The 12,589-nt window shown below is 37.0% G+C and overlaps 1 protein-coding gene across 1 annotated transcript in view; it reads left to right on the plus strand.

Moving 5' to 3' along the window:
• The window catches only part of vav3a (vav 3 guanine nucleotide exchange factor a), a 66,659-nt gene that overhangs the window by 14,874 nt on the left and 39,196 nt on the right, over positions 1–12,589 (plus strand). The window lies entirely within an intron of this gene.

Below are 12,589 nucleotides of genomic sequence, written 5' to 3' on the forward strand. Positions count from 1 at the left end.
CCAGTTCTTTATTTTTTGGTCCAAACATAAAAATATACAGTTTGATAAGAACATGTTTGTAGTGCTAGTGTTGCACTAGGCACTAAGGGTTTCCAATTTTGCTTTTTCCTAACTTCCCTTAATCATGCTTGATGTTTTAACATCTCCACTTTTAACTAACTTCTCATGTTATTGTACCTTTTTTAATTTTTTTTAAAGTAAAAGCTGGAGTAAGCAGCTGCATGACACTGCATTTTAATCACTGGCTCTCATTAGAATAAAATGTCTCAGCAACCCGTCTTCATATTGTTTCAAAAGTCTGGGCAAAGGCTCATTACTTTTGAAAAGGTTGCTGACTCTTCGCCTGGAAAGCTGTTAGTGCGTCTGCAGTACTTTGACAAGCCTCCGGCCGACCTTGTAAAGCCCCCATGGGGTTTAATTAGAAATCTTTGGTCTTGGATGCTAGCACACGTTATGAGGTGTTTCAACTTTTCTTTTTAGAGCATTTGTGTGTGGGGTCTGAGTACTATACAAAACATAAATATATACATGCACAATATTGAAATTTCATCAAATCAGTATACAACTCATGCCAGTTAAAAAAACGCATGAATTTAAAGATTGCTGATTAATTCCATCCACAAATTTGGGAAATGTTAAAATGATAGAGAAAATGTTTGCTTCTAAAAATCTGCCTCATTCTCATTTTCTGAGTATTATATTTCAACAAGATAATATTACCTCGAAAGTTTGTAAAATGTTTAATTGACAAACTTCCGTTTAGGTATGCATTCATACCTTTAGAAAATACTATATATATATATATTCAACAGGGTAAACAATGAAATATCAATAACATAAATTCCTTGCTATAACCATCATTGACACTCTACAGGGCAATGGCAGCCAAAGGTAGCGTACTGAATGTTACATACATGTGCATGACCCGGGACTTGCACATTCACGCTCGCAATTCAAAAGTAAATAAACATTACTAAACATTATCTTCTCTCTCACACGCTAAACAGTGTATTTTGCAAACCACAAACTCAACCGGCCTCCACAACAACCAGCATACCTTGAAACACAGGGAAAAATAATCACAATAGTGATTCGTTGTTGCATCCTCAATTCAACTTTACTGGTATGAAGGAAATCTCCCGTGTTGGCCAAGCTATGTGCTCATCAAGGCATCAATAATCAAATACCGATATACATCCAATCCAAACTAGTGGTATGGGCATCGAGGCATCAATAATCGAATATTGATATACATCCAATCCAAACTAGTTGCACATCCCCAACATTCAATTGTTAATAAATTAAACACTTTAGCATGTCACACAAGCACAAGGACAACATGCAAATATCAACCGAACCAGAATCTTGTGGTTATAAAATGCGCTAACCATTAATACAATGTATACTTCCCTATTTGCTTATTCATAATTGACTGGACAGTAGTAGTGTTTGTGAATGAATGATGACATTGATGACAAGTTGTGGCTCATATTTAAGGACTTCAGCTTTCGAGATGTAGGGTCACGTGTTTGAGAATTTAGTATGGTTACTCATCTGTAAATGTCTATTCTGGTTGAGTGCTTCTGAGCAAGACTGTGGTGCTGCATGTTTTGCATGCATCTCCCTTTCTGAACTCTTACTGTCTTTGCTGACCTGTTTTCTTGTCATCTGGTTCTCAGTGTTGTGTGATGCTAGAAAAATGGACGAATAAAATAAATTCAGTCCTTGAGGCAGACGGTGATTTTGACTTTCATGTCATGTTGGCTTCTTCTGCAATGCATTTTTGGAGCATTTATTTTTCATTCCTCGGGTCGACCTTAATGTTGTGTTATAGAAATACCAGATGGATAATGATTTCATTAAAAAAAATGTAAAATACAAGGAACCTCAGAATTGATGTAATGTAAGACCAACAGAGCAGGATTTTAGAGATTAGGTGAAACAGTAGAACCACGTCGAATCACACTAATACCTCAAAGTGCAGAGGACCTACTACACAAGAACATATTGATTGATTGGTTGAGACAATTGAGAAGGGCAATCTAGATGGATGGAGAAAAAGGCGTGACAAAAAGACACAATGAAGAATTATAGCCTGAAGTATTATTAAACCCAAAGTAATATTGTTTCAGAGAGAAGTGTGTTAACGGAGGAATCATTTTAAAAAGTTCTCTCGAGTAGTAAAGAAAAGGCATCATTTATTTAATTGGCTCAGGCCGCTCAACTGTCTTGCTTAACTCCTGCACCAAAATATTTCCTCTATACTGAATTGAATGACATTGTTAATGGCTGCGAGAAGTTTTATTTTAATTAAAACACTGCCGGCAGAAACCTTTACTTCAAGGTGCAGTCCAATGATTCATTCTGTAAAGTTCCTTCATTCATTTTCTGAACCGCTTATCATCACAAGGGTTGCAGGGGGGGCTGGAGCCTATCCCAGTTGACTTAAGGCAAGAGGCGGGGGGCATTGGTGGCCAGCCAATCGCAGGGCACGATGAGCTAGACAACCATTCACACGCTCACCCTATACCTAGGGGTAATTTAGAGTGTTCAATCAGCCTACCATGCATGTTTTTGGAATGTGGAAGGAATCTGGAGTACTCTGAGAAAACCCAGACAAGCCCAGGGAGAACATGAAAACTCCACACAGCAGGACCCACCTGGGCTTGAACCCAGGACCCCAGAACTGTAACCACACATCCACCGGGCCACCCTAGGTAACAGTTATAGTCTTAGAAATATGTTCTGCACCCACTATATCTAAGAAAAGGCCGAATTACTGACTGAGCGGGCTAGTGGGGCCAGCATCCAGGGGCCTAAGGAGTCCAGGGTCCTGTAGACTAATAGCCATGCCAATACTAATGCCAATTTTCACTCTGTGGAGTTGATTTTTCAAGTCGAGTCGGTGTTTAATCCGTCACGTTACAATTGCTCATGGAATTTACTATCTAGTAACAAATGGAATCTGACTTATGCAGCAGGTAATCACTGATTTTCCACATGGGTGTTTTACCACATTAATTTGTTGTTTAAAGAATTGGTTCAGCATTTTGCGAAGTGAGTAAATCATACTGGCACTGCCAGTGTTGCATTAATCAGGCCTTAAGTAGACTGTTCTCATGAGAAATTAATAGCAATAGTTATCCATTGTAATTAGCAGAAAGCACAGGCAGATTTAGGGCTACTAAAGCTTAACGGATTCATCAATGAATCTTGCAATTTAATTAACTCTAATGAACTCCAACCGTGTTGAAATTGCAGTAAAATATAACATTTTCATAGACTCTGTAACAATGACGAATATTGGATGAAAATATACCACACACAGCAAGAATCTGCTTAATATTCACTCATCCATTTTTGATACTGCTTTTCCTTAGAGCAATTTCGTGACAAAATAAAAGTGGATGGTTAAATTCTAAATTAAACATGTGTTGTTATTTACTATAATCTTTGTGAATGTAGCGCAACTCTTCAGGGCTAACATCTTGTTCTTTAAACGCAAATTAGTCAAGCCTAACTGTTTGCAGCCACAATGATCCTCTTTTGCCTCAGTTGTTTCAAGGCATCATTAGTCATTGAAATCCAGTCACTCAGATTCAGAACCTTTGCTCTTAAAAGTGCCTTAAGACTGTTCCTATCTAAACAACAATAACCACAAAATCTTGAATCTTCTCTCTTGTCTCACTTGAGAGCTTTTGCATCCATTCCTGTGACATACGTGATTCAAATGCAAAGACTGTATTTAAAGGTTTAATTTCGCTTTTCCTCCTGTGATTCCAGTTGGCTCAAGCAGAACACTTTTGATAACTCTCTTGAGTGACTCCTACATTGCTCCTAGTAAATTTTACATACCCGAAATTAAACACCAATCCGCCAACTGTAATGTTCGCTTGGCTGGCTTTGCAGGAGCTAATGGAGCAAGGAGTAACGGGAATGGGCTAGGCTGCCACTCACCTGCATTTTTTTTGTTTTAAAAATAGCTGCATTGCACCCTATGAATAAAATATCAAGTGTCTGTTTATTGTAGCATTCAAACTATAGTGGCCTACTCCCATTAGAAATTCAGTTCAGATCCTTTTTTATTTATTTTTTTACTCTAAGTTGTAGATAGAACCCATTAGCAAAAGAACATTCCCTTTTGGGGTTAAGAGATTTGAGAGAACATGACAAGACTGGAACTAAAAACTGCAACACTCATTGAAATCTGTAGAACGCTGCGGTAGTAGAAAACACAGTCATGTGCATCCAATATGTCGGGTTGTTTTTCCTCAACGTGAGAACATCTGGTTTACACATCTGTCTTGAAGATGCATAGAGGGTTCAAGACTTTAAGGATCTTCAGGGAGGAGGGCTTTTTTTTGCTTCAACGGGCAAACACTAACTTCAACTTCACACCTAGCATAAAGTGGGTTTCAGAGGATATTTTTAGTAATCCCAATGAGAATCAAGCGTAATCTCACTACTATCTCATTCCTTACTCAAACCACCCTCATTTCAGCTTGTTATAAAATGGAACGCTGACCTAATATTTCCATGCTCCACTGTCACATGATCGACAAGTTGCTAAGTATTCGGAAAGTATTTCATCATGGCCAGACACTTTTAGTGTTAAACTGCTTGTATCGCACAAATGTTATAGATTATTGCCTGCGTAGGCATCTGACATGAAGACTTGCTGCTTTTGTCATTCATTCATCTACCACTTGAAACATAATGTTACATAATTTTAATCAACCTTGTTGTGTAGTAGTATGAATGAAACAAATCAATATTCAATCAAGAAAATACAACTGAACCTTTAGAGCAGGACAACAGAACACATGAATTTCCCAGGAATGTTATAGAAGGGATAAGTTTAATTGTCTACATCACAGGTGTCAAAGTGCCGGCCCGGGGGCCAAATCTGGCCCATCGCATCATTTTGTGCGGCCCGAGAAAGTAAATCATGAGTGCCGACTTTCGGTTTTAGGATCAAATTCAAATGATTATAGATGATATGCATTACATTTCCTGATTTTCACCTTTTTAAAATCAATCATTGCAATATTTTCAATCCAATTTTATTTCTTTTGTGTTTTTAGTTCAAAGCGCATTTTGTAAGATCTAAAAATATATATAGATATTTTCCGTTTTCCACTTTAATATTGAACATAATTAAAAAATATATTTTGTTTCCATTTGAAATGGAAAAACATGATTAAAAGAAATGTTCCATTATTAAGAAAAAAAAGCTCAAATAAACATTGCTTTAGATCTATAAAAACTGACTATTTAGGGCTTTTGATCCAGTTCTTTTAATCCAATTTAAAAAAAAATCAATATATTAGATCTAAAATGTTGCGGCCCACATGAAATGGAGTTGACGTTAATGCGGCCCGCGAACCACCCCGGGTTTGACACCCCTGATTATATTGCTTTCATACCCTCCTTAAAGTTTTATTAGTACCTAAGAAGCGGTCCTTACCTGAAAACTATGGCATGAATGTTCACAAATCCATTTATGAATGTTTGCTAGGTTTTACACTGGTCTTTACTAATAGCACAGAAGCCCTCTCCTGTTACAATTGGCATTGGTATTGGCATAGCTATGGGCCTACAGGACCTTGGACTTCTTGGGCCCACTGGCCTGGTCAGTAATCTATAATATATGTGCCAAAATGGATTGTTTTCGATGTACAAGTGGCTCATTATGCTGAATGTTGGTGTTCTTTTGGGAGATGGGTAGTCTAAAAAAGACATGGAGGGAAAAGGAAAAAAAGGTAGCAGGAAATACTTGTTTATTGATTTGTGTTTTCCCCTCAGGAAACGGTGATATGGTTAATGGTGTAAATCCACTAAAGAGGCAATGCTCCCTCTCCCCTTCCTCTCTCTGTTGCCCTTCAGCTGTTCTCTTGCCAGACAATTTGCGTGACCAGATATCATATGCCATCTGTGTTAATGGATACTTTGGGAGTATCTTTGCAATTTTTGCATTTGCTACTGTGTGGTCTACATTAGTATGGTTACATTTCATTTTACACAGTGACTTATCTTCGTCATTCAGGAAATAGAATATTGGTAGTTGACTTGGGAAATATTGTCAAGATGTAAATTACAAGTTGGTGAAGTGATTCTTCTGGGTTAAACCGAGGATTACGTTCGGCACGTCATAGCCACTTCTGCAGGTAGTGTAATTTGTCGGATTAATTAGTATGCTTGAGAATACCTACGACGTCTTAAACGCAGCCAATCTTGTCGGAGCAGCAGGCGTTGGAATCTAGCCTTAACTTTGAATTGTTTCTCTAATCCATTCATTCATGCATGTTGTAATTTAATTAAAGTAGTTGTTATCATCTTTAAAATAGTTCAACCCCAAATTAGTTCAGTTTTCCATGTGTGTGTACATTCTGCTTCCCATGAGCATTATGAATTTTGCATTGATATTTGAACAATTTGATAGAAGCTTTGAAGACGATGTGCTCCAAAAACTGTGGATAATTCATGCACTTCTGGTTACTGAATACATGGCTCATGCATTTTCTTGAGTCACATTTCTGTGGATCCTTTTCAAGCGTGTATACACGCACAAATGTGCAAACTCTCCACGCACATACGCACACAAAGCCGAGGGCCAGCGATTTTGCTGCCTCTTCGCCCACCAGCTGCAGCTCGGAATTGTTTCTGACTGTTTCAGGGTGTAAAAGCGACATGTCTTTGATGATTGTGAAAGTGTGTTTGATCCCTGTGTGAGCACACTGAATGTCTTGCCTGCGACAACTACCACCTAATGGCATGAAGGAGGTTCATGCCATTAGGTGGTAGTTGTGAGAAGACCGTTTGTTTATGTTATTCCCAAAAATAATTTCCCTGCAAAGACGATACAAGCAGAACATTTTTTCCTGGTGGTCACATCATGGTCTTTAAAATGTCTACTGATTAAAGCTGTGTTCTTACCCCCCCCAAATTTTATAATGTGGAAAGGCTGAAGCCTAGCACAATGCATTCTGAGGCGATGGTTTGCCCTTGATAATATGTGGAGAATTAATTAAAAAAAGGCAATGAATATTTGTTCCTGGTTCAAATTATGGCCATCAATGAAACATTTGTTAACAGTTGAGAACATTTGATTAAAATTATTTTTAATCGTCTCTAATCTTTGTCATGTCATTGTAAATGGTTGCTGCCTAAAGTTACCAATTTGTTAAACTACATTACCTGAATATACATTTGAAATAGTGGTATATTCACATTATCTTAATTAATTAAGTAATTCATTTTTCATTTTGCATATATCCCCTAGATAATTTGAGTCAAAAGGTTGAAACTTGTTCACTGTGATTTACTGTGACTATACTAACCATTTTATGTACAAGAAACATCTAAGAACACATGTGTCAAAGTGGCGGCCCGGGGGCCAAATCTGGCCCGCCGCATCATTTTGTGTGGCCCGTATCAAATTAAAATGAAGAGTATAGATGTATATTAAATTTCCTGATTTTCCCCCTTTTAAATCAATAATTGTCCTCTTTTAATCATTTTTTTCTCTGTTTTTAGTTCAAAAATCATTTGGTAAAATCTAAAATTATATTAAAAAGCTAAAATAAACATTGTTTTTAATCTATAAAAACTGAATATTCAGGGATTTTAATCCAGTTCTTTAATCCATTTATAAGAAAATATATCTAAATATTATATCTAAAATTGTCCGGCCCACGTGAAATCAAGTTGACGTTAACGCGGCCCGCGAACCAACCCGAGTTTGACACCCTTATCTAAGAAAATATGCCCCATATAATTGAATGGATAATGATTTGATCTTTTCACTCTGATATCCTGAACCTTGGATGAAGTAGTATACATGGGTTTGTTATATATGTCTAATGAAATGTTTCACTTGGAAATAGATAAAAATCCCAGTGTGAAAGTAGTGTACAGTACACTCTGAAGGAGGTTAAGTCAGTTTTTGGCCACCTTTGTGAGAAGGCAACATTTTGAAATCTCACTGGTTTCTGTAGAGAATACATGGCAGATATTTATAGACCACTGCTGGGTCTGGGCCAGCCGGTGTGCATGTCACTAAGCTACCGTGGACAGCATCAAACACCACAAAGGATGAACTGCAAATCTATGAACTAGACTCCTTCACCTCACTGTCCTACTTTATGACAGCTTTTTTCTTCATCTTCACAACTCAGGGCTCACATAAGCAAGCTGGAACAACACGGTCAGATTACTGTGTAGTCATTATAATTGCATGAAACAAAGTGGAACTAACTATAGAAGCAGAAAGTGAAACCCAGTTGCATTCCGCAAATTACATGAAAGTAAATAGATATATTTAATCAGTTTCTGTTTTCTTTCTAAATTCCTTTTTTTTATACAACATGTATATTTCATGACAGCATTCTAAAAAGTGTCCATAACTGAAAACATTCAATAAATATGTCTTAGCATAGTATTTTTTTAACCCTTGAATTCGCTATTTAATTGGTATCAGTCATGGAAATTCTGCTTGGAAATCTTAGAGCTATTAAATTATGATACGCTTCAGAGGGATGGATTGTGTTGCTAGGATATATGGATTTGTGGGGAACAACCATGGTGATACAATATTTCAGTAATCTGTCATCCCCTTCCTGAGTGTATATTCTCAACATTTCACCTTTTCTGTCATGCTTTTCTAGCTTAGATTTATGGTACTACTTAGACTTCCTCCCTGCTGATGATTGCCTTCTTCACTCAATGAATTTGGAAAAACTGGCCTCATGGTATAAAGTACTTTTTCCATTGCATTTTTTTGGTCTAACGTTAAAGACAATGCAAGATGTTTTCAGACGATATAGTAGGATTTTTTTGTTTTCACATATATATCTGAAAACATTCCTTTAAATCCCATATGAGGTGCTATAGGTGGCATCTGCCATCACCTCTATAAAATGAACACGATTTTACCGAGGTGTTTATGACATTACAGGCTGTATCAGAGATGTTTTCTGGAGCGTAAAAATTCAAAGAGCTGTGTATTGTACGCCATTGATTTCTTTCCCAGATGTCTAAAGCATACGATGGAGGTTTTGTTTTCCCCTTTGTGTTGCTTCCCAGAGGTGGAGTTGGCGTAAGTGGATGAACTGTCATTCAATGTATTGGGATATCTTAACAAAATACTCCCAACAATCCCAAACTAATATTCAACAAATATCCCACTTAATACATCCTGTATCAATTACCAATATCTCCCAGTATGTACAATACTATTACTTTTTTATTTTTTTACTATTTACATGAATCTGTGTATGGGCAATGTTCCCTCTAATTTTTTGTTTGTCTGGGCAGAAAGACAACCCCCTGAGCACACTGAGTAACGGTGCGAGCAACATTATCATTGCTCGCTATGGGGACACACCAGTATCACACCTGCCATAAGAAGGTGCATGTCTACTACACATAAATGATTTAGTAATAATAAAATGTAACGATTAATATCTATGAATGGGCGGCCTGGCGGATGAGTGGTTCGCGCATCGGCCTCACAGCTAAAAAAATAAAATAATAATAATAATAATAAAAAATTGGGATTTTATTTTGTGCGCTCCATATGATTTGCTGTGCGCAGAGAAGACGAGAGTAGTGCGCAATTGCGCACGCGGGCAGCTTAGAGGGAACATTGTGTATGGGCAATTTTTCCTTTATTTATTTATTTGAATGATTTAGTTGCTGTTGTAATTTAACAATTGTAGCTGTACTAAACTCTCACAGCCTTGCTGTCTCTTTAAAAGCTATAAATACACAATTTGCATGCATTTGTAATGGATGCTTGGTTTTGTAATAGAAGGACATTGACTTATTGTACTCTGGAATTGTGCACAGCTGCATGAGTAAAAAATGACTGCATGTTTATAATTGGGCCTCCTTAGGGTATCCTCTATGATGCAAAAAAAATTATGCTACATAGTTATGATGAGATGGATATTTGGGGACGGATTTGGGGGGGAAACATCCGGAATTTTGTGCATTTGGAGAATTATATAATAGTTTATTAATGTGATATGATCATTTTGAATTCCCATTTAAGGACAGGCTTCCAGGTGTTCTCATGCCTGCCTAGCTTTTTCCTCATTGTTGTGAATTACAATCATGTCTCACTAAATATGCGCCTGTAATGGCACTCTAGTCAATATAATCGAGCCTCAGCTGAAAATGGTAATAAAATGGCTGACATGTGAATTATCATGATGAATCGTAGTGTGTCATGCAATAAGAATAATATCTCTGATTCAGCCATTGTTTATTAACCTACAGGGAAAAAAGTTGTGAATTAAACTGAAGGCAAAGATGAAACTGTGCAGGTTATCTGCCAACCATCAATGTCATGTCCTTAAATGGTTTGACAAGATTAGAAATTAGAAATATATTCAGACTTTTTTTCCACTGTTCAGGTCCAATGTATCTCTTTTACACATGACACACATTTATTAAGGCAAATTTACTCTATTTAAACTGCCAGTCTAATTATGATTTTTCCACAATATTACAAAAGTAATAATCATCAGCTGCCAAAGTAAAAATGAACACTTTTTGACAAGTCTCCACTCATCATATTAGACATGGCTGTCTAAAGCTAATAACTTCTAAGCTTTCACCGTCATTTTGATTTATTGTGGGTGTATCATGTGTGTAGATATAATTAATTGACTCTCTTTAATCAGGGTAGATCAGCTCTTTTCCTTTGATCTAACTAGAGTCAACATCGGCAGCATATTTATTTTATTTTTTTCAAAATTTTCCCTTCTGCATCTACATTTGTTATACTTAATGCCACTAATTCTCACAATGGGGGTGCTGGTGCCTATCTCTTCTAACTATGGGAGACAAACAACCATTCACACCCACACTTTAAGACCTGTGGAAAATTTGTAGTGTTTATTCTGCCTACCATTAATTTTTGGGGGATAAGTGGGGAAACCGGAATACCCAGAAAAAACCCACGCACGGGGGTGCATGCAAATTCCATACACGAGCCTCTTGTGAATTAAAAATGATTGAATGCAGCAGGTTCATGATCATTCATTCTTTCATTACCTCTACCTCTTACCCTTAAGAGTTGCAAAGGGTGCTGGAGTCTAACTCGGCTAAATACAAGCAGGCTAAACTGAACTAAAAATCACAGGGCACGAAGTGACAAATAACCTGACATGTTTACACTTACAGACAATTTAGAGCACATGTGTCAAAGTGGCGGCCCGGGGGCCAAATCTGGCCCGCTGCATCATTTTGTGTGGCCCGGGAAAATAAATCATGAGTGCCGACTTTCTGTTTTAGGATCAAATTAAAATGAAGAGTATAGATGTTTATTAAATTTTCTGATTTTCCCCCTTTTAAATCAATAATTGTAATTTTAAAATCATTTTGTAAAATCTAAAAATATATATAAAAAAGCTAAAATAAACATTGTTTTAGATCTATAAAAACTGAATATTCAGGGCTTTTAATCCAGTTCTTTTAATCAATTTATAAAAAAAATCTAAATATTATATCTAAAATGCCCACATGAAATCGAACTGACGTTAACGCGGCCCACGAACCAACCCGAGTCTGACACCCCTGATTTAGAGTGTTCAATCAACCTATGATGATTATTTGGGGGGATTTGGGATTAAAGCGTAGTCCAAGTGAAAACCAAAACATATGCAAGCAATTATTATGACTATTTTTTTCTTTTTAGATTAGATTAAAATGTATTCATGCCGTTCTCTGGAAACAAAGGTGACATTGTCAACTTCTGACATACTATGCATAGTACAGCTTTTGCACAGCTGTTCAGATGGAGATTATTTTGACATTACAAACACATTTTATGACTGAATTAACACAATAATAATCTACAAGTCTTTCCCCCCCACTCATTTGAAAAAGCACTGCTATTTAGGACTAATAAAACAAACAGATACAACATCAGAGGCTCACTCCACATGTTATCCATCTGAACAGTGCAAAGCTATGTTCAAAACATATTTCGACACCACCCCATCCCAGGGGGATGCGATACAAATCACCTTGGCCTAGAGATCATGGAGACTCAGAGGAGATGTCAAGTACCAAAAAAATCCAATCCTGCCGGCTTTCTCGATTGTTAATTGAAGAGGAAATTGTTTCTTGGTGAGATGACTATAGTTATAGTAACAAGAACTAAACTTTTTTCCCAATTTATTTTTAATAAGCCCGCTTAATGTTATTGGCGTATAACACAGTGACTACCCATTATGTCCAGATGTGACTCTCATTGTTCTTGAGGAAGTGTTTTTTCTAGGGGGTGGCCTTATGCTCCGGGCATTACAATCTAGCCGTTTAAGTTGACTCATTTGGACCACAAAAATTCCTGTTGATACAGTTAGTTCCTTATTTGTATTAGTCTTTCTCTCATCATCACACATTGTGATCATGCTATGCATTTCTAATTTCATCCATGTTGTGTTTGGCATAAATAATGTAAAGCCTACCATTGGTGCGTATGCTCTGATTAGCCCAATGGAGACTTCATAAAGTAGCTTTATATACATGCATGGTGAATTTTCACATGTAACACGTTTGCAGGAGGGCTTGTTTATGT

Source organism: Stigmatopora argus, chromosome 17, assembly GCF_051989625.1.
Source record: "Stigmatopora argus isolate UIUO_Sarg chromosome 17, RoL_Sarg_1.0, whole genome shotgun sequence".
NCBI lineage: Eukaryota > Metazoa > Chordata > Actinopteri > Syngnathiformes > Syngnathidae > Stigmatopora > Stigmatopora argus.